Source organism: Cebus imitator, unplaced genomic scaffold (genome assembly GCF_001604975.1).
Source record: "Cebus imitator isolate Cc_AM_T3 unplaced genomic scaffold, Cebus_imitator-1.0 Scaffold0, whole genome shotgun sequence".
Classification (NCBI taxonomy): Eukaryota; Metazoa; Chordata; class Mammalia; order Primates; family Cebidae; genus Cebus; species Cebus imitator.
This window is the reverse complement of record NW_016107315.1, coordinates 18775676-18796670: the sequence shown is the minus strand read 5'-3', so window position 1 is coordinate 18796670 and position 20995 is coordinate 18775676. Positions and strand designations below refer to the sequence as shown.

The following is a 20995-nucleotide window of genomic DNA, read 5'->3' as shown; positions in this document are numbered from 1 at the left end:
TTTTTTTGGCTTATGTTAGTGTCTCTCTAACCTACTCCATAAACTGGGAGCTCCTCCGCTGTACAGACCAAGTCTTCTCCCTCCCCCCGAACTGTTGCTGATGCTTGCTTTCTGATTATCGACCATCAGGAAGTCCCACTTGAGAAGTAACCCTCTGGCTACAGTTGAATCCCATTTCCTGTTTGGTTGGATCCTGGGAATGTGTTAAGGCTTTGACCAGCTGCCACCATATTAGCGGGTACCCAAGGCCAATTTGGGGATATAAAGAAGAATATGACTTCTATTACTTACATAGTGCTTCAGAAATGCCCCAGAGTAGAAACAATTGTCCTTGCTGCACCCGGATCCACTGTAACCCTCTTCTTTTGCACCCCGCATCCTGGCCTGCCAGACGGCAGTTCTAGTAATACACAGTATATAATGAGGAATGTCACTCAAGGCCAGTCACACCAGATACTTGTGGAAGGGCAGCGGCCAGGCAGGGGACACAGAGGCTCAGCAGAGGCAGATACCAGCCAGGTGGCCAGCTCCGTCCTCTGCTGTCTTCATAAACAGGCTAGTTTCTTGAAGGTTTTTTTCTTAAGTTCCAATGAAAAACAAGTTGGAGCCATAATTGGAGGCGGGGTGAGGGCTGCAGAGCAGAGTTTATGGGCACTGGCGTTTTCTTAACGGCTCCCTCCTCACACATTCCTCTGCATTTTCCCCTTTTATTAACGTGGCATCTTTCCCAGGACACTTTACAGGACTGTGTGTTTTCACTTACGCCCTGATTGCGGTTGATCGCGTCTCTCCCTATGAAGAGCCCTCAGATCTCGCGCAAGGCCTCCCCTGCATCCCGTGCAAGGCTGCAGGTCATTCTTTCACTCCGGGGCTCCTGGGCTTATCTCGGAACCGGTCCCCAAGGGCTCCACTGTGTTTTCCACCACACAAGGCACTCTTCTGCCTTAAGGTCGCACCTCTTTTGGACCCCAAATAAGATAAGACACACCAGGTAGCTTCCTCACTCGACTCTGAAGTGACTCCTGGCACTTGTCCCCAAATTAAATCTGCCCCCAAGGATCAAGAGGAAGATTTGCCACACTGAAGATTTTCAAAGGAATGTGCCGCGAGCCCTGAAGGCCATTGCCCAAGAGGAGCTCTGAAAATGTTGTGAGCAATAGCAGCCCTGATAGAACACAGCTTTCCGAGGGCCCGCTGTCAAAGGCATGGCATGCCTCACGGAGAGTCAAGCTTTGGCGTGTTTATTAAAAAGGACGCTTGTTGCTTTCAGGAACGCTGCGCTCTTAGGTCTTCTTTTCTCTTTAGCTCAGTTCCAAGAGGGGCTGGGACTGAGGTTTGGAGCTTACTTGCTCTCCTTTAGCCCCGTTTTGGAAATGTTTCCACCTATCTGTCTCCTGTTATCTGGGAGATTGCTCTGTTTCACTCAGACATGAAGCGGCAGGCTTGGTGGTAGTCCTGTGATCTTTGAAAACATCCCCTCTGGGAATTGCAGTTTTTTCTTCTGTAAAATGAAGAAAGTAATACACATTCTGCAAGGCTGAGAATGAAATGGAGCGATGTCTGTAAGAGGCCCGGCATGCTAAAGGCCTTCAGTAAATGGTAGGGATTTTTGTTATTAATACTATTACCAATATTAAGCAATTAGCCAACACATACTGATCTGCTTGAGAATCTGCTTTTGTTCCCTGGTCCCTCCCCTCGTTCATCCAGGCCTTCTCCCACTGCAATCCTTTCTTTCTGGAATGTCTGTGGACAACACATCAAACTCCCCACTCCTGGCTCCAGGGCAAGAATCTCGGAGTCCTTTGGGAAGTGCAGTGCTAGGATCGTTTTCCTGTTGTCAGCAGGCTCTGGAAGAGGCATTAGCCCCACAAGGCTTGATGTGGGAAGTTTTTACAGGTACCGCTCATCTGGTGGGCAGATGTAGCTTGCAGCAAGATAGAGCTCTGTCTTCCAGATGGGGGGGTGGGGTGCCTGGGAGTCTTGAGGTAGAACTGGTTCCTCCCTGCTTGGAGCCAGTATGGGCACACACATGGGCCTGTCACTTCCTTCAACAGCCCTGGGATCCTTGAGCCAAGTTAGATGGAGTGCCTTTAGCCCCTGAAACTCACATCCTGGCAACAGCTGACCATGCCTCTATCATCTCCATTCCCCGCAGCCCTGACCTCTGCCATCCCCCAACACACAGACACACACACAGTGTTATTTCCAGGGAAGAGCAGGATACTCCTGGTCAATAGCCCTGGACACATTGGAGGTTTCCCCACAAGGTAACAGTTTCATTCATTCCGACAATTCTCAAGGTGGCGAAACAGGATGCAGAGGGCTCCTCAAGGTAGGCTTACTCCACAGCATTTGAGCATCTTCCTAAAGGAAGATGATGGGAGGTAGTAGCCACCAGTGGCTAAGTTCTCCCCTAGACATCCCTTTGGATATCAGCAATCCCTAATTCTCTGCTCCAAAGCCCTAACTCTGCCTTGATAGAGTGGGGGTGTGCCTGACCCATTAGTAGCCATTGTCCAACCTTTTATTGTTCGGGCTTTTTGCGGGGACCTTTATGCGAAGATGCTCCCAACCTCATCACATCTGGTCAAAGTGCTTTTAGTCACAAGGGGCAGAACTCGGTTCACAGGAACACCTATAAAAAGTGGATATAAAGACAGTTATCAGGGATACGAGACTTCAATTAACCAACGTACCCGGCCTCGCCATTCTTGCTCCTCCTGGCCTGCGGCCTCTTGGCCCAGCCTTTCTCTTACGTGACGTCGGTTTGCCTACAGTTTCTCTCATAACAGGGCCCTCACAAGTCCTCACTGATCATGACATTTTAGTTGAGCTCTCTACGACCAATTGGCTACAGAGCCTGATTTTAAGTTTCAGACTCTTAAGAGAGAAAAACTGGGTGGCTGTTTCTTGCCAATACATTGGCTGGCCTTGGATACTTAGTGGACATAGAAACAGCTATGAAGGATATGAGACTTTAATTAAACAAAGTGCCCAGCCTCGTCCGTTTCGCACCTCCTGGGCTGCAGTCTCTTGGCCCAGCCTTTCTTTTTCGTGACTTAGGTTTGCCTACAGTTTCATAACATGGCCCTCACAAGTCCTCACTGATTATGACATTTTAGTTGAGCTCCCTATGACTAAATGGCTACAGAGTCGTAATTTCAAAGTCTTAAGAGAGAAAAACTGGATAGCTCTTTTCTTGCCAACACATTGGCTGGCCTTATTCCTGGTCGAGTTAGCCGTGGCTGAGGAGTGGAGCATGTGGTATGAAACAGATAAGGTAGCAGGGGCTGCAAGTGGGAAACAAGTTCTCCGAGAAGCAGCCCAAGCTGGCAGTCCACCCAAGGTCTGCCTAATGTGCGTTCTGTCTGGTTCTGGGGTTCATCCGAGGAACAGGTAATAGCCATCCTCAGTGACTCCTCTGTCTCAGTGGAGACTGGGCTCGGATCTCAAAGGCCAGGGAAGCAGCAGCTCCACCGATGCAGCTGCCACCTCCACAGCATGCTGGGGACATGGTGACATTTCTCCTAAGAGCACTTACGGGGACAGTGCCCTGTGAAAACAGCGCTGGACTGGGAGTCGGGAGTTATGACTTCTGATCCAGATCGGCTGTCAACCCCTTTGACCTCGAGGAGTTGACCTTCTTCCTCTAGGTCTTAGATTCTCCGGAAGTTAAAAAATAAAATTTAAAACTACCAATAATAGTAATAAACAGTGTTGTGAAATCATCTCCAGGGTTCTTTTCAATCCCTAAGATTTCCCTAAGCCTCCCTACCTCTGCTTGACAACTTCCCAGAAATGCTTCCAAACGGAGCTCTTTCACCCATGACTTGGTGGAGCCTCTGCCAGCTGCCTCTCCCCCACAACACATCCCGTCCCTGAGATGAGTCCTTCTCAGGGGCTTTCCAGCCTAAACCTGCAGCCTTTCAAGAATGTCCAGGCAGGGCCTTCCCAGGCAACTGATTTCTGAGCTTGTTAGAGGCAGAGGATGGAGTCTGAGCATTTGCTGTCTGGCCACACCAAAGAGGGAAGTCTGGGCCTAAAGATGCATCCACGGGAGGGGTGGGGAGGGGCTTCCAGATTGGTGATCAGGGCCTGGGAGGCCAAGAGAAGCTCCATAAGAAGGGTCAGCAAAAGCCCCAGAGAAACGGGGACAATGAGTGGAACAGAGCTGGAGAGGAACAGCGGAAAACACTGGGTTCCCAGGGTAGGGGGGGCAGGGGTGAGGGAAATAGTTTGTGTCTTTTGGCAAGAAATGAATAACATTCAAAGAATATGCAAAATGCCATTCTAATCGGCACCTGTTCCCTTTGGAGCCAGTCACTTGGCCCACAGCATCTGAGGGTGAGTCTGGTTTGGGTCTCCCCAGGGGAGGAAATACACACATTGAGATCCACTTGAGTGATGATAGAGGCATTGATCCTAAGTGGGGTGAAGGAAAGAAAGGTGCCCTCAGCCTCCATCGCTCCTTCCCAGTCCCAAATGCTCTCTCACAACCCCCCCACCCCAGCTCAACCCCAGGCAGATGGCCGAAAATTTTGCAGGGGCCTCTGAGCATTCCCTTGGCTAATAGCCACATTCCAGAACAGCATATGTTTCATCTCAAACACACAAGGTTTGCACTTCCAACTGGAGCCAAAGAGAGAAAACCTTGGCCCAGGCTGCAAATTTCTTAGGAGAGGTGGGGGTCAAGGGGCAGCCCCCAGGGAGGGTGTAGCTGTTATGCTGAAGAACATTTGAGTTCAAGTTTGTGCAAAGCTACCTCCCAAATCTGTGACACCCGCATTCCTAACTCATAAATCCTCAAAGTACCCACCTGGGGAAGGAGCGAGCAGCGCCGCTTCCTCTTGCTATCGCCCAAATGGCACTCATGCCACCTGCACGTTCCTCCAACCCCGTACCAGCTCTGCACCTTTGCCTGACTTCATGGCCCCTTCTGAATCAATAATTCACAGCCCATGGCTGGGTGGAGTCTGGGGTGGGGGAGGAAAGAGGGTGACTCTTGATCTCATCTGGGCCTCATCTGTGCTGGCTCCCATCTCCGCACTCAGATTTATTTGGCTGCTGAAAGACACCAAGTCTGGAGGAGGATTTAGGAAGGACAGGGCTGAGCTGGGTGGAAAAGAGGAGTAAGGCAGGGGAGAAACACGAAGGCATGAGCTGGAGGGGGCGGCGGGGCAGAGGTGCAGAAAGGGACGCAGAAGGGCCTCAGCTGGGAAGAGGGAGAGGTGCGCTGTCTCCTGGCGGGTGGGGAACTGGGGGGACGGTGGGAGTCCTGGTCCTCTGGGGGTTCTGCTCTGTGGTAAGCTAAGGGATTTCTGACAGCAAAGTAAACTGTGGTGTGCTGAGTTTACCCAGCTCCAATAAGCAGTGCTGGAGTGTTTAATGTTTCCTTCCCGCTGAATTGGTTGACAGGCACTGAACCGCAGCCAGCCCCTTGCTGTCTCTTGGGGAGGTAGTAGGTGGGGAGGTTAGTACAGGGCTGTCAGGAAAGCTGGCATTGCTGACCGCGACCCAGGATATGGAGGCTTGGGTGAACGCTGGGGAGTTTCCCTAACATAGGCCCAAAGTTCCCATCAAGGAGGAAGAGCCTGAAATACAAGTCACCTCCCTATCCCAACCAACCCCGCCCGGCCAGTGTGCACCAGCCCTCCTGCGCTCTACAAAACACAGCCATTTATTTCTCTCATCATGCTCAGCTTTATTAAATGGCTGCCTATGGTGCTGCAGCCTCAAACAGCCGTTCTTATGCGGATGGATGCAGAGGACAGACACACAGACCACAAAATAAATCAGGAAGACAGCAGAGCTCAGCGCCCGAGTACAAAATAAACTATGCCTGGCGGGATGCCCAGCGCGACGTGCCGGTGGCTTTTGTGCTAAGTAAGGATGAATGGGTTGAGGGATAGGGAAAAATAACTTTCTTTTCTTTCAATCCAAGGAGACTCCTGGGAAGAAGCTAGCATGTGCAAAACTCTTAGACGGGCTAGAAGAGAAAGTTCAGACAGAAGGGATGGGAGGGAGTTGAGTGGACACAAGCACAGGGGAGGGTAAGAGAACCAGGCAGCGGTGCATCCAGACAGCAGGTGCGTAAAGGGCACAGAACAGCTTAGAAAAAGGACATGGGGAAGGTCGGAGTGGGCTTTGGGCATAGAGCCGGAAGCTGTCCAGAACTGCGACAAAGAGCCCTGGGCTACTGCTGTGTCCTCCCCATCCCACTGGCAGAGAATTAGAGGTACACTCTGGACCTACAGAGTAAGGGGAGGGGGCCAGGTGCTGGGGGAATGGGAGGAGCCACAATGACACCAAGGAGCACCCCAGGTGGATGACCAGGGCATGGGAATCCCCATTAAGCATGAAGAGGGACGGGAAATGTGACAAGATTATCAAGGTGTGCACAGCAGGGTGGAGAAGCTGCCTGGATGAAGATGCTTGAAATAGAATGAATAAATAAGCCAGCAGGGGTCATCATAGTTTGGGAGTGAGAGGAGAGAGTTTGAGGATACTGCTCCGAGTAATGGTGGGCTCTGTGTAGGTATGTAGAGGTGACACTGCTGCTAAGATCTTTATGCAATTTCAGTCATATTTTCTTTGAGCTCAAGTCCTGCATTCCTACAAAAAAAATATTTAGAAATAGTCCCCCCTTGGCCAGGTGTGGTGGTTCACACCTGTAATCCCAGCAGTTTGGGAGGCCAAGGCAAGTGGATCTCTTGAGCCCAGGAGTTGGAGACCAACCTGAGACACATGGCCGAACCCTGTCTTTACTAAAAATATAAAAAATTAGCCAGGAGAGGTGGCTTTTGCCTGTAATCCCAGACACTCTGGAGGCTGCGGTGGGAGGATCACTTGAGCCCAGGAGGTCAAGGCTGCAGTGAGCTGTGATGGCACCACTGCACTCCAGCCTGGGTGATGGAAGCAGACACTGTCTCAAAAACATAAAAATTAAGATAAAATAAAATAAAAACAGCCCCCCTAAAAGCAGGGAGTACAATAGTCTAGCAGCTTTCAAATGCACCTTGAAGCCCATTTGAAGGCTACTAGCCTATTCTATTCCCTGCATTTCTACAAAAAAAAAAAAAAAAATGTATAAATAGCCCCTTAAAGCAGAGAGTAGAATAGACTAGTAGCTTTCAAATAGGCTCCAAGGTGCATTGGTGGTTCCTTAGATGCCAGCACAGGGTGGGGGAAGGGAAGAGGGTGGCAGGCAGCAGGGAGAAAGCTCACAGCATGCAGGACTACCATCATCATGTCCAGGCCCCATTTCAACTAGAACGGCTCAACTTTATCTGTAGTATACGTGTACACATTGTGTAAGATTTCTTTGAAAGAAAAGCTTACCATTGTAAGCCTGTAAAAGAATAGTTTGAAAGCCACTAAGGCATAATTTCTTTTGGAATTCCCCACCAGCTTAAAGAATGGTCATTCCCAAAAGAAAATCTGCAATGAGCACACACAACAACTTTTGGGCACAGTTCCCAAATTCAAATCTCCTGGCCTGCTGTCAAATCATTTGTTCTCATTCTTTGGTTCAAAAGGAAAAATTATGATCAGCATAAGGAACTGTAACTCTCCCCTCTTTTCATTTGGTCCAGGAATGGGGGACACACACAGCACAGGCTCTGCCATGTCTCCAGCGTGTGCCCACGACACGCACCATGAGTCAGTTATTATGCTCTCTCAGCAATTACAACAAAACAGTCTTGGGATCCTTCTAAACAGAGTGCTCAGGTGGCTACCCCCCATCCCGACAAATTGATACATGAGTTGAAATCTCTCTGCTAGACCAGATTTGGTTGGCTGACTCTAAGAATGTCAGCTAAAAGGTCCCTAGCCATCCCAAAATCCTTCCTGGCTCCTGGATCTGTTGGACAAGGGACTGGCCATATTTTTATTTATTTATTTAAATTTTACATTAAGTTCTGGGATACATATGCTGAACATGCAGGTTTGTTACCTAGGTATAGATGTGAGATGGTGGCTTGTTGCACCTATCAACCATCTAGGTTTTAAGCCCTGCAAGCATTAGATATTTGTTCTAATGCTCTCCCTCCCCTTGTCTCCCACCCCTACCCCAACAGGCCCCGGTGTGTGACATTCCCTTCCCTGTGTCCCTGTGTTCTCATTGTTCAATTCCCACTTATGAGTGAGAACATGTGGTGTTTCGTTTTCTGTTCCTGTGTTAGTTTGCTGAGAATGATGGCTTCCAGCTTCATCCATGTCCCTGCAAAGGACATTTACTCATTCTTTTTTATGGCTGCATAGTATTCCATGGTGTGTATGTGCCACATTTTCTTTATCCAGTCTATCATTGATGGGCATTTGGGTTGGTTCCAAGTCTTTGCTATTGTGAATACTGCTGTAGTAAACATACGTGCGCATGTGCCTTTATAGTAGAATGATTTATAATCCTTTGGGTATATACCCAGTAATGGGATTGCTGGGTCAACGATCTAGGACTAGCCATATTTTTAACAGGCCAAGTAGGCCTGGCCTTAACTTCCGGGGTAAGACCTTCACACTTCTTGTTAGCTGTCTTGGCCCTAGAGAAAGAGGCTTACAACCTAGGAAGAATAGGGCCATTCCTTACACCTTGTCATCCATGCAAGGTTCAGGGACTGCTACCATACACGACTCACTTTGTATCTTCAGACTCTTCCCGTCTGTTTGTTCTCTAAAAATATATATGTGTGAGAAAAAGACGCTCGGGAAAAACTGTAAAGGACTTTGAACTTGTTGAAAGAAAAGTCTAAAAAGGGGTCGAGACAGAACTGGATTCCAAATCCAAAGTTGGATTGGGAAAGAGGAACTCTCTGGAGGCATCCAGTGAGAATGTGGGCAGAAGGAGGCACATCGGAGCCAGGAATGGTCTGAAAGGTGGCCGCTGTAAATGAAACGAGACAGAAAGATTAAAAGGCTTATGTGAACGCTGGGGAGGTGGGAGGGGCATGAATTTGGTTGATGGTCTTCGACTATTTATTTATTTGTTTTTAGAGACGAAGTCTGACTCTGTCGCCTAGGCTGGAGTGCAGTGGTGCAATCGTACCTCACTGCAGCCTCTTTCTCTGGGACTCAAGCAATCCTCCTTCAGCCGCCTAAGTAGCTGGGACTCAGGTGTACACCACCACCATCATACATATATATTTTTTGTAGAGATAGAATCTTTTTATTTATTTATTTTTTTGAGATATTGCACTGTCACCCAGGCTGGAGTACAGTGGCGCGATCTTGGCTCACTGCAACCTCTGCTTCCTGGGTTCAAGTGATTCTCCTCCCTCAGCCTCCCAAGTAGCTGGGATTATAGGCACCAGCTACCACACCCGGCTAATTTTGTATTTTTAGTAGATATGGGGTTTCACTATGTTGTCCAGGCTGGTCTCAAATTCCTGAGCTCAACTGATCCACCCGCCTCGGCCTCCCAGAGTGCTGGGATTACACGCGTGAACCACCATGCCTGGAATCTTACTATGTTGCCGAGGCTGGTCTCGAACTCCTGGCCTCAAGTGATCCCCTCACGTTATCCTCCCAAAGCACTGGGATTACAGGTGTGCCGGCCTCAACTTTTTAAACAAGCAGTTACCTTTTCAGAAGACATCTCCCTCAGATTCCCCAGGATGTAAACTGGTAAAGGAGCTACTGCAGTTGGATGTGCACAACAGGCTCCCTTCACCAGCTCTGCACCCTCCTTCGGGACTGGGACTCAGAGAAGCACAGTTACTACCTGAGGTCACCCAGCTAGGAAGTGGCTCAGCGGGGCTTAGAACTCACCCGTGTTGATGACCGAGGGTCCCACGCCCTTTCAGGAACAAGACACACTCACTGCTTTGCTTTGCTCACCCTGTGTGCCCAGTGTCTGGGGTGGGGTCTGGCACCCAGAAGGCCTTCATTTGAGTGTTTGTGGAAGGCTGCTTCCACTGCAGCTGTCCTCGGCATTGACGGCCTCACAGGTCATCAGGCCCTCTTGGGGAAGTTTTCTGTGCCGGAGTCTACTTCAGCCCGCCGCTCTGGGTGCCCTCCCGAAGGCCAGTCCCTCTGGGATGTGTGTTGCAGTGGGGGTTGGGCGGGCACCCTGGACATCGCCAGGGGAGATCGTTCACCTCTCCTTCTCTGAGGGACTTCTGGAAACTTGAGGCATCGTCTGAGCAGCATCGTTCCTGCCCTTACTTGGTCAGGGAGCTGTGATGCAGCCCAGAGACCCCCCAGTCTTTTTCTCCCCCCACTCGCCTCTCTGTGTACCTTGAGCACAAACACTCGGGAGAGCTTGTGGAGAGACGAGTTCCAGCAGGAAGGAGGGGGTGTCCTGGGGGCCCAGGGAGAGAAGGCCCTGTCGTCTGTGGGGCTGGCAGGTCTCCACCGGTGCTCAGCCCCCTCCCTCACGTCCTCCCATCTTCCTCAGGATCCCGCTCCCCCACCCCATCATCCCTCTGCACAGACCTGCCAAGTTTGGGACATGAGAACAGGCCACGTCCCCTTTGGGGAGCCCGGGGTGGGCGTAGCCAGGCCTGGCTGGGCCTCCAGGTTGGCCTGCCCTGGCCCCTGGGTTTAATAAACTCCGAGAGAGGTTTTCAAAGGCCACTTGATCTTCCCCATCAGGCAGCCCCTGTCTCCCTTTCAGAGCCGCGGGACTGGAAAGAAAAAACCGCTCAATGAACAAGGCGGCCAGAGAAAGCCGAGCCGCGGGGCACCTTCTATGAATTTCTGATGAGCGCATGGCCCTGACTCCCGGGTCCCGGCCCAGTGCAGTCAGGGATGTTAGTTTAAGTCATTTCGCACGGTTCACTGGCTCTCTGAGAGCAGCCTGTCTCCAGCCTGGGCCTCTCTAACAAGCTCTTTTTACTCGGGGCTTCTCCAAGCACAGACCTTAAACAATAGCAGCTTTCAAGGGGCTGGGCCCTCCTCTGGCGGCTTCCCTGTCCCAACCCCAGCCAAGCCCGGCCTCTATCCTCGCTGCCCACCTGAGCACCCCCACCTGCAGCCTGACCCACAGCGCATTCAGGGAAGACTCGCCAGCTCCCTCCTTCCTTCTCCCTTCCTTCCTTTCCTGCCTTCCTTCCTGCTCCCCTTCCCTCCCTCCCTCCTTTCCTTCCTTCCTTCCTTCCTGCCTTCCTTCCTGCCTGCCCCCCTCCCTCCCTCCTGTCCCTGCCCTTTCTTACTGTAAACAGGGCAGGGGTGCGCAGCGGTGCTCTCAGGAGCAGGCCACGCTGCCACACAACTCTACAACACAGCGTGGATGGCACCCTTGGGGCTGTGCAGGGAAGAGGCTCCAGTCAAACCCTATTGGGCTCCTCAGCCCTCTTGAAACTTTGAGCAACTTCCTCCTCCCTTTAGTCCAAGGAGGGAGCTGGCTTCCTCCACACTGAAGGCTGTCACCTGCCCCGCACAGCCCAGACCTGGTGGAGTTTATGCAGGAGCCTCCAAGAAGTGTGAAGCTGGCACGGAGCACCTCTAGCGCACTAGCCTGAGAGCGGGGCATTGGCCGCATCGTCCCCCTGCAGAAGGGCCTCCCCAGAAATGGGAGGGGCCGTGGCTCTCACCATTCCAGGCCCCTCCATCTTCCCCATTCCCGCTTTTCTCCATTGTCCCCCCTGTTCCTCAGGGCCGTGATGAGACAACTTTCAGTCCTCCCTACCTGCCTCTCGCCTTCTTGTTAGCGAAGGGGTCTTAGGAAGAGACTCCTGGGAAGAAGAGGTTAATTAATCGGCGGATGAGTCATTTGCATGTTTAGACTAGACCTCCCCCCAAAGCAAACAAACAAACAAAGTTTATATTGAGACAAGTCAGTATTTGACTTCATGAGAGTGTCTTGCCAGTTGAATGCTTTGATGGTGACCTTTGACCTGGGAGCTTTGGAAGGCATTTGAGCTGCCATCCCATGGACATTGCACTTTGGGAGGGGCTCCAGCCCCACTACTAAAGCACCTGCCAGCAATTAAGGTTCCCTACCCCGGGATCTAGGCCCCGCCTCTGGGCCATTGGGTCTGTCACCTTTCAGGGGTCCCAGATAGCCCAGGACATCTTTCTTTCTGGAAGCCACTAGAGAGAGCCCAGTTTCATGTCCCCTTTGCAAACTCCCCACACGAATAACCCACCTTCTTCAGGAAGTGAAGTCTGGTCAGTGATAGCCTGGCGAGAGGAGAGAACGAGAAACTGGGCACAGGACCTCAATCCCAGCTATACCTTCAACCCCTGTTTGCTGTGTGACTTTGGTGAGCATTCCTGTTCTCCAGCCTGACTTCCTCATGACAGTGTGGGGACTGGATTTCTCTCTCTCCCTCTCTTTCTCTCCCTTTCTTTCTTTCTTTCTTTCTTTCTTTCTTTCTTTCTTTCTTTCTTTCTTTCTTTCTTTCTCTTTCTTTCTTTCCTTCCTTCCTTCCCTCCCTCCTTCCTTTTCTTCCTTTCTTCCTTCCTTTCTCTTTCTTTCTTTTCTTTTCCTTCCTTCCTTCCTTCCTTCCTTCCTTTCTTTCTCTTTCTTTCTTTCTTTCTTTCTTTCTTTCTTTCTTTCTTTCTTTCTTTCTTTCTTTCTTTCTTTCTTTTTCTTTCTTTCTTTCTTTCTTCTTTCTTTTCTCTCTCTCTCTCTCTCTTTCTCTCTCTCTCTCTCTCACTTTCTTTCTTTCTTGACGGAGTCTCAAAGTTCAGAGTCTAAAGTGCAGTGACTTGATCTCGGATCACTGCAGTCTTGGCCTCCTAGACTCAGGCAATCCTCCCACCTCAGTCTCCCGAGTAGCTGGGACCACAGGCATGCACCACCACACCCAGCTAATTTTGAAATTTTTGTAGAGACAGGATTTCGCCATGTTGGCCAGGCTGTTCTCAAACTCCTGTTCTCAGGTGATCCATCTGCCTAAGCCTTCCAAATGCTGGGATTATAGGTGTGAGCCACCACTCCTGGCCCCATGTTTCTTAAGAGTTTAGTTCTCACTTGTCTAGTTTCAGAATCCCCTGGAGGACTCAACAAAAATGCAGATTTCAAGTCCCCTCCCCAGACCCACTAAGGCAGAAATTCTGGGGGTAACGCACAGTCTGCATTTGAACACGTGCCCCAGGTGAGTTTTAGGCCCACCAGAATTGAGAACCACTGTCCTAGTTGGTCCCAAACTACAGCTTTAGCTGAAAATCTGTCACTTTAGCCCTATTCAGGGTGGATTTTCCAGGAAGCTAATGGCCTTTGCACAGGCTCTTTGCAAGGCCCTGGGGGGAATCCTGGTACATTTGTGTTCATACTTGTGAATTCTTCTTAAAAAGAGTTCCCACTACCACCACCGCATTGTAAAAGCTCAGGCCCCGCCAGCCTGGCCTTGCTCCTGGCTGAACAGTTGATTGGTGATTTTGTACTGGGTCTGAAGTTTTGCCACAACTCTCCCCTCTGATAAGTTCATCTTCAGTTTCTCTTGCATTCCGTATCCTTAGAGAGTCCAGCGTTCTTTGCACAGTGATAGCCATCATATCATCTCTATCGCTTCTACTGAAATCCCAGAGGTCAAATTTCAGTGACCCATTATGGCCAGAGGTAGAAATAATTCCAGAAACAGAAGTGTCTCAGGATGGCTGCTGCCCCCAAACTCAGACTCTATTCGTCAAAACAGGTTCATTCCCAGGTGTTGAGACTGGTCAGACCAGGCCAGGTCAAGAAAGCCAAGCCCAGTTTTTGAGCCAAGTGGCCATTCTTCACATCAAACCAGATTGAGATTCAAATCGACTTGGCCTCTTATCAGCTGAGCGATGCTGAAGCCTCAGATTCTTCCAGGGTGAGGAGGTGAGGATCCTGTATCCAGGGCTGTGGTGAAGGTTGTGGGGACAGTGGATGTAAAAGTGCAATTATAAAATATTGCTCATCGGGCAAAATGGAAGCAGAGGGGCCTTGACACCACCAGTGCTCTTGAGTTTGCACGGACGATGTGAAATCCTTCCAGTGCAGCTCTGTTGCAGAGACAGGACCAAGGCCCCCAACTGACCATGCTCTCAGGGGTAGAGTCCTGCCTAGCACTGCCCACCACCCCTCATCACAGGGACTAAACAGTACCCTGGTGTGCACCGTGCTCCCTTCCATCCTTAGTGTGGGCCACAGAGCTGGGCACAGAAGCAGAAGGGGGAGAACAGGATGTGGGTGGAGAGCCTCTCTGCTCCCCTGACCCCCTGCAGCCCTGGGCAATTCAGGAGGAAGAGGAGGGGGAGGAGGGAGGAGGGAAGAGGGGAAACCACATCTGGTTTGAGTGAGGCGCCCAGCCAGGCACGCAGGGCCCTTAGCTGGCAGGAGAGGAAGAAGGGAGGGCTGGCATGGGTCTTGTCCAGTCCAGGAGAGCAGAGGGAAAGCGGCTGGTGTTTGGGGAAAGCAAATAAACAGAGGGGTTGAGATGATAATCATAAAGAGAAGAGCCATTAAAGTGAAGAATAGAGATTGTGTCACACCCAAGACAAACAGAAAATAAACAGCCAGTAGATCCCCTCTGCAGATGTTTGGCACTGAGTGAAGACAGATTAAAGATGCGTGGAAGATGCCTAAGTCAACCAAGCCTCCACCAGCAGCAGCTGGAGGGCAGGTGGATGGAAGCCCCAGCCAGAGAGGTCTTCAAGGCTGAAGGAGAGCCAGCCCCAGAGACCACGGCATCCTCCAGAAGCCAGCACCTGCAAGTGGGGGGTGGGAGTAGAGGAAGATGCCACCCTCCCTGGACAGGGCTGGGTGCCTCTGTCGGTGCAGTCCCCTTGGCCTCCTGCAGCACCAAGCCTCCTAGCACCCAGATGGAGTAGGTTCTTCAAGTGGCTTCATAGAAATCCTGCCCCTTTGCTGCTTTGCCACAGGCCCATTTCAATGACTCTTCAAGGACCTGGTCTTTTTTCTTCTTGGCATCTGGCTTCTGAGCTGACCTTTGTCCTGTCCCAGTGGGAGGGTGGGGGAGCTTAGCATGGAGAGGTACTGCACCCCCATTGACTAAATCTTCTACTCTGGGTGTCTGGCACCGCAACAAGCACCTTGGGGGTTACAAAGATGAGTAAGACACAATTCCTTCTCCAAAGATATTTGCGATCTGGGATAAAGGAAACAAAGTTTTTGAGTGTCCATTCCATAATTGTGCTCTCTTCTGTGCCTTTGAATGTACCTTATTTATTCTTCAAAGTAATCCTGTTTGGTAAAAATTATTCCTCCATTATTCCTAACCAGGAGGAAGCTGAGGACCAGAGAGATTTGGTGCTGTTTCTACAATTACAAAGCTAGGAACAGTCGATCAACCCAAAGTCCAGTGCTCTTTCTCCGACGCCGTAAACAACCGTAAGATGAAACAGAATTTGACAACAACCAAAGAAAAACACGTGCACTTAAAAGATACAAGAATGAGTTCTCCTGTCTCACATCCACCCCTGCCCCCTTAATGAGAACCAAACTTCATCTTTCTGTTCTATAAGCCAGGAGGGAGGAGCCAGCACATCCCATGGCCAGCCAGGGCCAAGTGCCTGCAGGTGTCTGAGGAATGCTAATGGCCGTGAATGGGGGGATGGTGTGCACAGGCTCTTCTGCAGCATTTGCTTCCCATTAAGTCTGCTCCCATTCCTCTCCAGGCCCTCCTGCCCCCTCCAGCAACATGCAGCTTTCATGAGCCAATTACCATGCCCAGGTTTTTCTGTTCCTCTGAAGCCACTGACACTGCTAACCAGGCACAGATGCAGTAGGGCATGCCCCTGCTGTCCACTTCAAGGACCACAGGTAGAGGCAGGAAGGTTGGATAGTCCAATTTCAACTCAGCCCCCAACAGGAAGGGGAGGCCTCAAAGGGCAATATGGTGATTATGAGTGGATTTCTGAGTGGAATAGGATCAGCTGGGTAACTTTTGCCTAGCCAGGACTAAAGAGTCATGGACAGGGCAGGGGACCCAACTGTGAAGAACAGAAACTAGAAATAAATGTGCAGGCAAGGAGAGCTTCCCCTGAAACCTTTGGTTTACAGACAGGTATCTAGAGTCTTAAGAGTAACTTAAGTTGGCCGGGTGCAGTGGCTCACGCCTGTAGACCCAGCACTTCGGGAGGCCAAGACAGGTGGATCATGAGGTCAGAAGATTAAGATTATCTTGGCCAACATGGTGAAACCCCATCTCTACTAAAAATACAAAAAAAAAAAAAAAAAAAAAAAAAAAAAAAAAATAGCTGGGCGTGGTGGCACATGCCTGTAGTCCTAGCTACTCAGGAGGCTGAGACTGGAGAATCGCTTGAACCAGGGAGTCAGAGGTTGCAATGAGCCAAGATCACGCCACTGCACTACAGCCTGTGCGAGACTCTGTCTAATAAAAAAGAGTAACTTAATTCAAAACTAATTGCATTAAAACCTACTTAGAAACTAATCAGAGAGCCTGAAATCTCATATTTTTTTCCTATTTCTTAAATCTCATCAGCCTTACCATATTTTCAACCTTTTAAAATTTTCTTTCCCTCCACACACTGGCTGTATTTCCTTGAATCCAGTTTCACTCTCACATATCTCTGTGGATTTATTCTTATGTATTTTCCCCAGAAATCCCAATGTTTCTTTAATCTGAGGACAGTGTCCTTTCATCTATTCTGGAAAATTGAATGTTGCCATGTCCCTATTCTCTATATTCTTCTCCTCTCCAACTCCCTGTAAAGGTAATTTGGATCTTCTCATTTTATCCTCTATAGCTTTGGCTTCTTCTTCACATTTTTTTTTCTCTCCTCTTTCCATGCCACATTTGGTGTAATTTCCTCTGATCTATCTTTCAGTTCACTAATTCTCTGCTTAGCTTCATCTAAACTGTTGTCTGACACATCTTGAGCTTTTATTTTAATGAGTATAACTATCTTTTTTATTTCTAGAAAGTTCTTGTTTTTTTAACAAATTTGCCTGTTTCTTCCAAAATATCCTACATTTTCTTTAAGTTTCTATTTTTTCATCTTTATAATTATTTTAAACATGGTTAAAGTCTCTTTCAGATCGTCACGTTGTTTTATGCTGTTGGAATGCTAAACTAGTTTGATATGTTTGCTGACTTTCTCTAATAGTATATTATTTCCTGATGTGGTTTGTAATTTTTTTTATTGTTTGGGCAACTTCAAAGGGGATTGGATTTTGCTGTGAGATGCTGTTGCTCTGGGGCACATTCCTCCCAAATAGTTTTGTATTTCCTTCTCTTGATATCCCATGAGTTTTATTGGTCTGGGACCTATTTTTATATTAATTTCTCAGCTTGGGAATTCCAGCAGTGGAAATTCAGACACTGTAGTCACATATGGTTCAGGCCTGGAGCTTCTATTTTTCACAGAAGACTTTTTTCTATTCAGAGCCCCAGTCGGGATAAGATTAACTGTCCCTACCCTAAGCCTGTGATTGGTATTATTTTAGTCCTGGTTTCTCTGAGGGTGTATCTCTTACAGGGTCCCAGTTTTTGCATAGGTCTCAATTTTAGCCATCTTCCTCTTATAGACTAGAGATCATGTCACCTGGCCCCAGGGCAGCATCAAAACCATAGTTTCTAGCAGCTAAAGCTATATTCCAACCTGATGTCCCCTGTGGAATAGCACTGTGGCTTCAGCTGGTGGCGCTCACCACTCAGACTTTACATTCTGTGTTTACCTGCTGGTAATTTTTTCACTGGGCTTTCCATTCCAGGAATGCCAAGCACTTTTTTTCTCCTATAGTGCCTAGCATGGGGCTCCGTGATGAGCTTCCTCATTTAGCCATTCACACACTCAACATCCTTAGACACCCATACAGGACTCCTTTAGACAAGCAGAATCTCGAAAGTCAGCAGGGCATGAGATGTGATGGAAGGAGGGGGTGTAAGGACAGGGATGAGGAGGAACAGCAGCAGTGAGCACGTGCCCAGAGCAGGATGCTTCCCTGCCCTCCCTGGAGTTTGTTTCTTTCCTAGGAGCTAGTACAGGTCATAAGGGGAGATCTGGCCCAAGAGCTGGATCCTTTAGTCTGATCTCAGGCACGTATGAGCTGGGTGAACTGGGAAGTCACTTCACCTTTCTTGAGCATCTGTAAAATGGAGATGAGGGGTTGACCTGGGTGATGTCCAAGATCCCTTCCAGACCTGACAGCCTTTGGAGCTGCAAGTGAAGAACACGAACTGGACATAATGTGCTGGGCTCTCGCTCAGGTGTCCACCACCTTTTCCCCACCCAAATCACCCACTGGAGTTTCTAGCTCTCCCGTGCCCACCCCTCCTTCCTCTAGCACCCAAGCTTCTCCTTCCACCCGGCCTCCCTTCACCATTCCTGCTGTCCTTTCACATCTACTCGCTGCTGAGCCCTTTGTCCTGTGTCTGTGTCTTACGAAAGGAGGGTGACACTGCGGTGGCGATTAGTATCCCCTCCGGTGGTGGGGGGTTGAGTCTCACTGGGCATCAGAAGGGAAAGGCAGGTGAGTGGCAACCCACCAACTAGGTGCGCAGAAGCCCCATCTGCTTCCAGCTTCAGGGGTTTCCTGAGCCTTGGCTGGAGACCCTGCATCTTAATGAGCCTCTTGAGCCGGTTCAGAAACAATGAATCAAACCCAGCTGGAAGCTGCCCTCCGACCCAGCTAATGACTTGTTTATTGTCAGAGCAGCAGTGCGTCATATAAGGGAATTTCAAAGTGTCACTAATTGGCAGACTGCCAGTAAATAGCACCATATAAATCTGAAGGCACTTCCAGTAGGGCCGAGGACTGTGGAAGACACAGCTGAGGCAGGGGAAGAGATTGCCGGGGTGTGGCGGTGGGTGCAAAGCACACCTGCTTGCCAACGGCTGTGGCCTCTTCCCTGTATCTCTACCATCCCAGGGGGATTGTGTTTGCTCTGTGACTGGGGGAGTAAGCCCTGTCCCACCTTTGGTGACATTGTACTGCACTCCTCCAACCCCAAGATGCCTCGCTCCCTGCGGTTCCATGGTGACGCAGCCTGTGGCACTGTATTATGGGAGAAGGTGTCTTCTTGCCAAGGAAAGGACTCGTGATCTCATCTGAGTCAGGTGAGGTGACCTGAATGCATAAAGTCCCTTCTATGCGTTACACAGAAACGTTCTGCTAACAGAAAAACTGCAGTGAGACCCTTACTCCAGTGGGCCCTTCCCTGCTCTCCCCTGAGTTTGTTTCCTAGGAGGTAGTGCAGGTCATAAGGAAAGACCTGGACCGAGAGCTGAACCTCCTTTGGTCTGAGCTCAAGCACATACGAGCTAGAAAGACCAGGAAGCAATGACTAATAGGTAAAAAGAAGCCCCTTCTCACTCAACAGGACCCATGAGCTCCTCCTGGAAGCAGAACGGGAAGGTGGGCCAGCAGCGGGTGATCAGCAAAAGCAATGGCTGTTCCTGCCTTGCTCCCCGGTGCCTCTCATTCATGCAGCCTCGCTGGCGGCCCCGCACCTACCTATTGTTTTGAACTAACAATCTGGAGAAGAGGAAGCAAGGGTAAGTGAGAAAGAGGAAAAGCATAAAGTAGAAAATAAAAGGGGGTAGAAGGGAAGACAGGAGGTCAGCATTTCAAGTGGCATAACCTCTGTGAGGTCTGGCAGGGAGGGGCAGGCACAGAAAGCCTTTTCCTTCTGCCCTGGCTGGGAAGGCAAGTTTGGGCTCTGCAGCTCTGTGGAGAGGGCAGTGATCAGGTAAAGGCACTGAGGGCTGATTCCCTAGGGTTGACCATTCTGTTTCTGGGGGTGAGGGCCCTAAGGTTAGGCCCAGCCTACTGCTGGCTAAGCTTCCGGCATGTGGCATGGAGAAGCCAGGTGGAGAATGGGAGGAAGGCAAGCTCTGTATGCAGCAGAGCCGACAAGAAGTCCAAGGACACCTGGCAGAGTGGTGGCTCACACCTGTAATCCCAGCACTTTGGGAGGCTGAGGCAGGCGGATCACCTGAAGTCAGGAGTTCGAGACCAGACTGACCAACATGGAGAAACCCCATCTTTACTAAAAATACAAAATTAGCCGGGCGTGGTGGCACATGCCTGTAATCCCATCTAATCCGGAGGCTGAGGCAGGAGAATCGCTTGAATCCGGGAGACGGAGGTTGCAGTGAGGCGAGATCACACCATTGCGCTCCAGCCTGGACAACAAGAGCGAAATTCTGTCTCAAAAAATAAAAGAGAGCAAGCGCTACCTAAATTTGCAGATATCCATCAGGGCCGACGGTGCAGCAGAGAACTCCCTAGCACAACCCAGCCGATCTCTCACAGGTGGGTTCCATGACTGCCATCCCCATTTTACAGATGGAAAACTGAGGTTCAAAGACTCAGGACATTTCAGGGCCTGTCTAGGAGGTTCTGAGGCCTCCAGGCTGCTTACTCGCCCACTCATGCACTCCCAAACGTGGATAGAGACTTTATGTCCTGGGCCCTGGGCTGGGAACGGTGGAACTTCTAGATATGAGTGAGCAGTGGCTGTGTCCTCCACGGGCTTCAAAGCTAACAGGGGAAATAGCATCCAAACAAATAAAGAGAAAGTAAAATGCCACAGGGAAAGAACTGGAAAAGAGGAATGAGCAGAACACACGGGAGAGGATGGGGGGTGAAGTCTGTCTGATCTGGTAGGAACAGAGGGCACTTCGTGGAGGGGTGAGATGTAAGGTGAGCCTTGAAGAAAAGACAGATTTCTAACAAGCGAGCGAGGCATGCAGGGGAAAGGCAGGCCCCATCGAGAGGGCTCAGGCGCTGCAGCGGCATCTTCCCGCCTCCCGCCCACAGCCACACTCACAGCACATGGAGGCTGCAGGGTCGTGTCCAGCTCACGGAAGAGTCGCTGAGACAAAGCGCTTGGGCAAAAAGTAGCCAGCTGAGGAAATTCCCCCAAACAGAGACACAGGACGTCCTGGTGGCCTTGGGCCCCACGCCCCAAAATCTCCATGCCTTTCTCCTCCGAGGAATCCCTCACGATTAGCCTTTGCCTAACTCTGCTAGCCAAATACTGGTTTCACATAGCAAGAAAGCCTGAAAAACTTTATCCCCCAGTACATCTACTTTGTTATGTCTGCAACATTAAATTTTTAATTTTATTAATTTTTCTAATGGTTTTCATAT

At 50.0% G+C, this 20995-nt stretch overlaps 1 long non-coding RNA gene across 1 annotated transcript in view; it reads right to left on the bottom strand.

Moving 5' to 3' along the window:
- Nucleotides 1–623, bottom strand: part of LOC108300702 — a 12005-nt gene extending 11382 nt beyond the window's left edge. The window contains exon 1 of the long non-coding RNA XR_001823553.2: nt 292–623. This is a non-coding gene — a long non-coding RNA (uncharacterized LOC108300702). The remainder of the gene's footprint in view (nt 1–291) is intronic.
- Nucleotides 624–20995: the final 20372 nt, after the last annotated feature.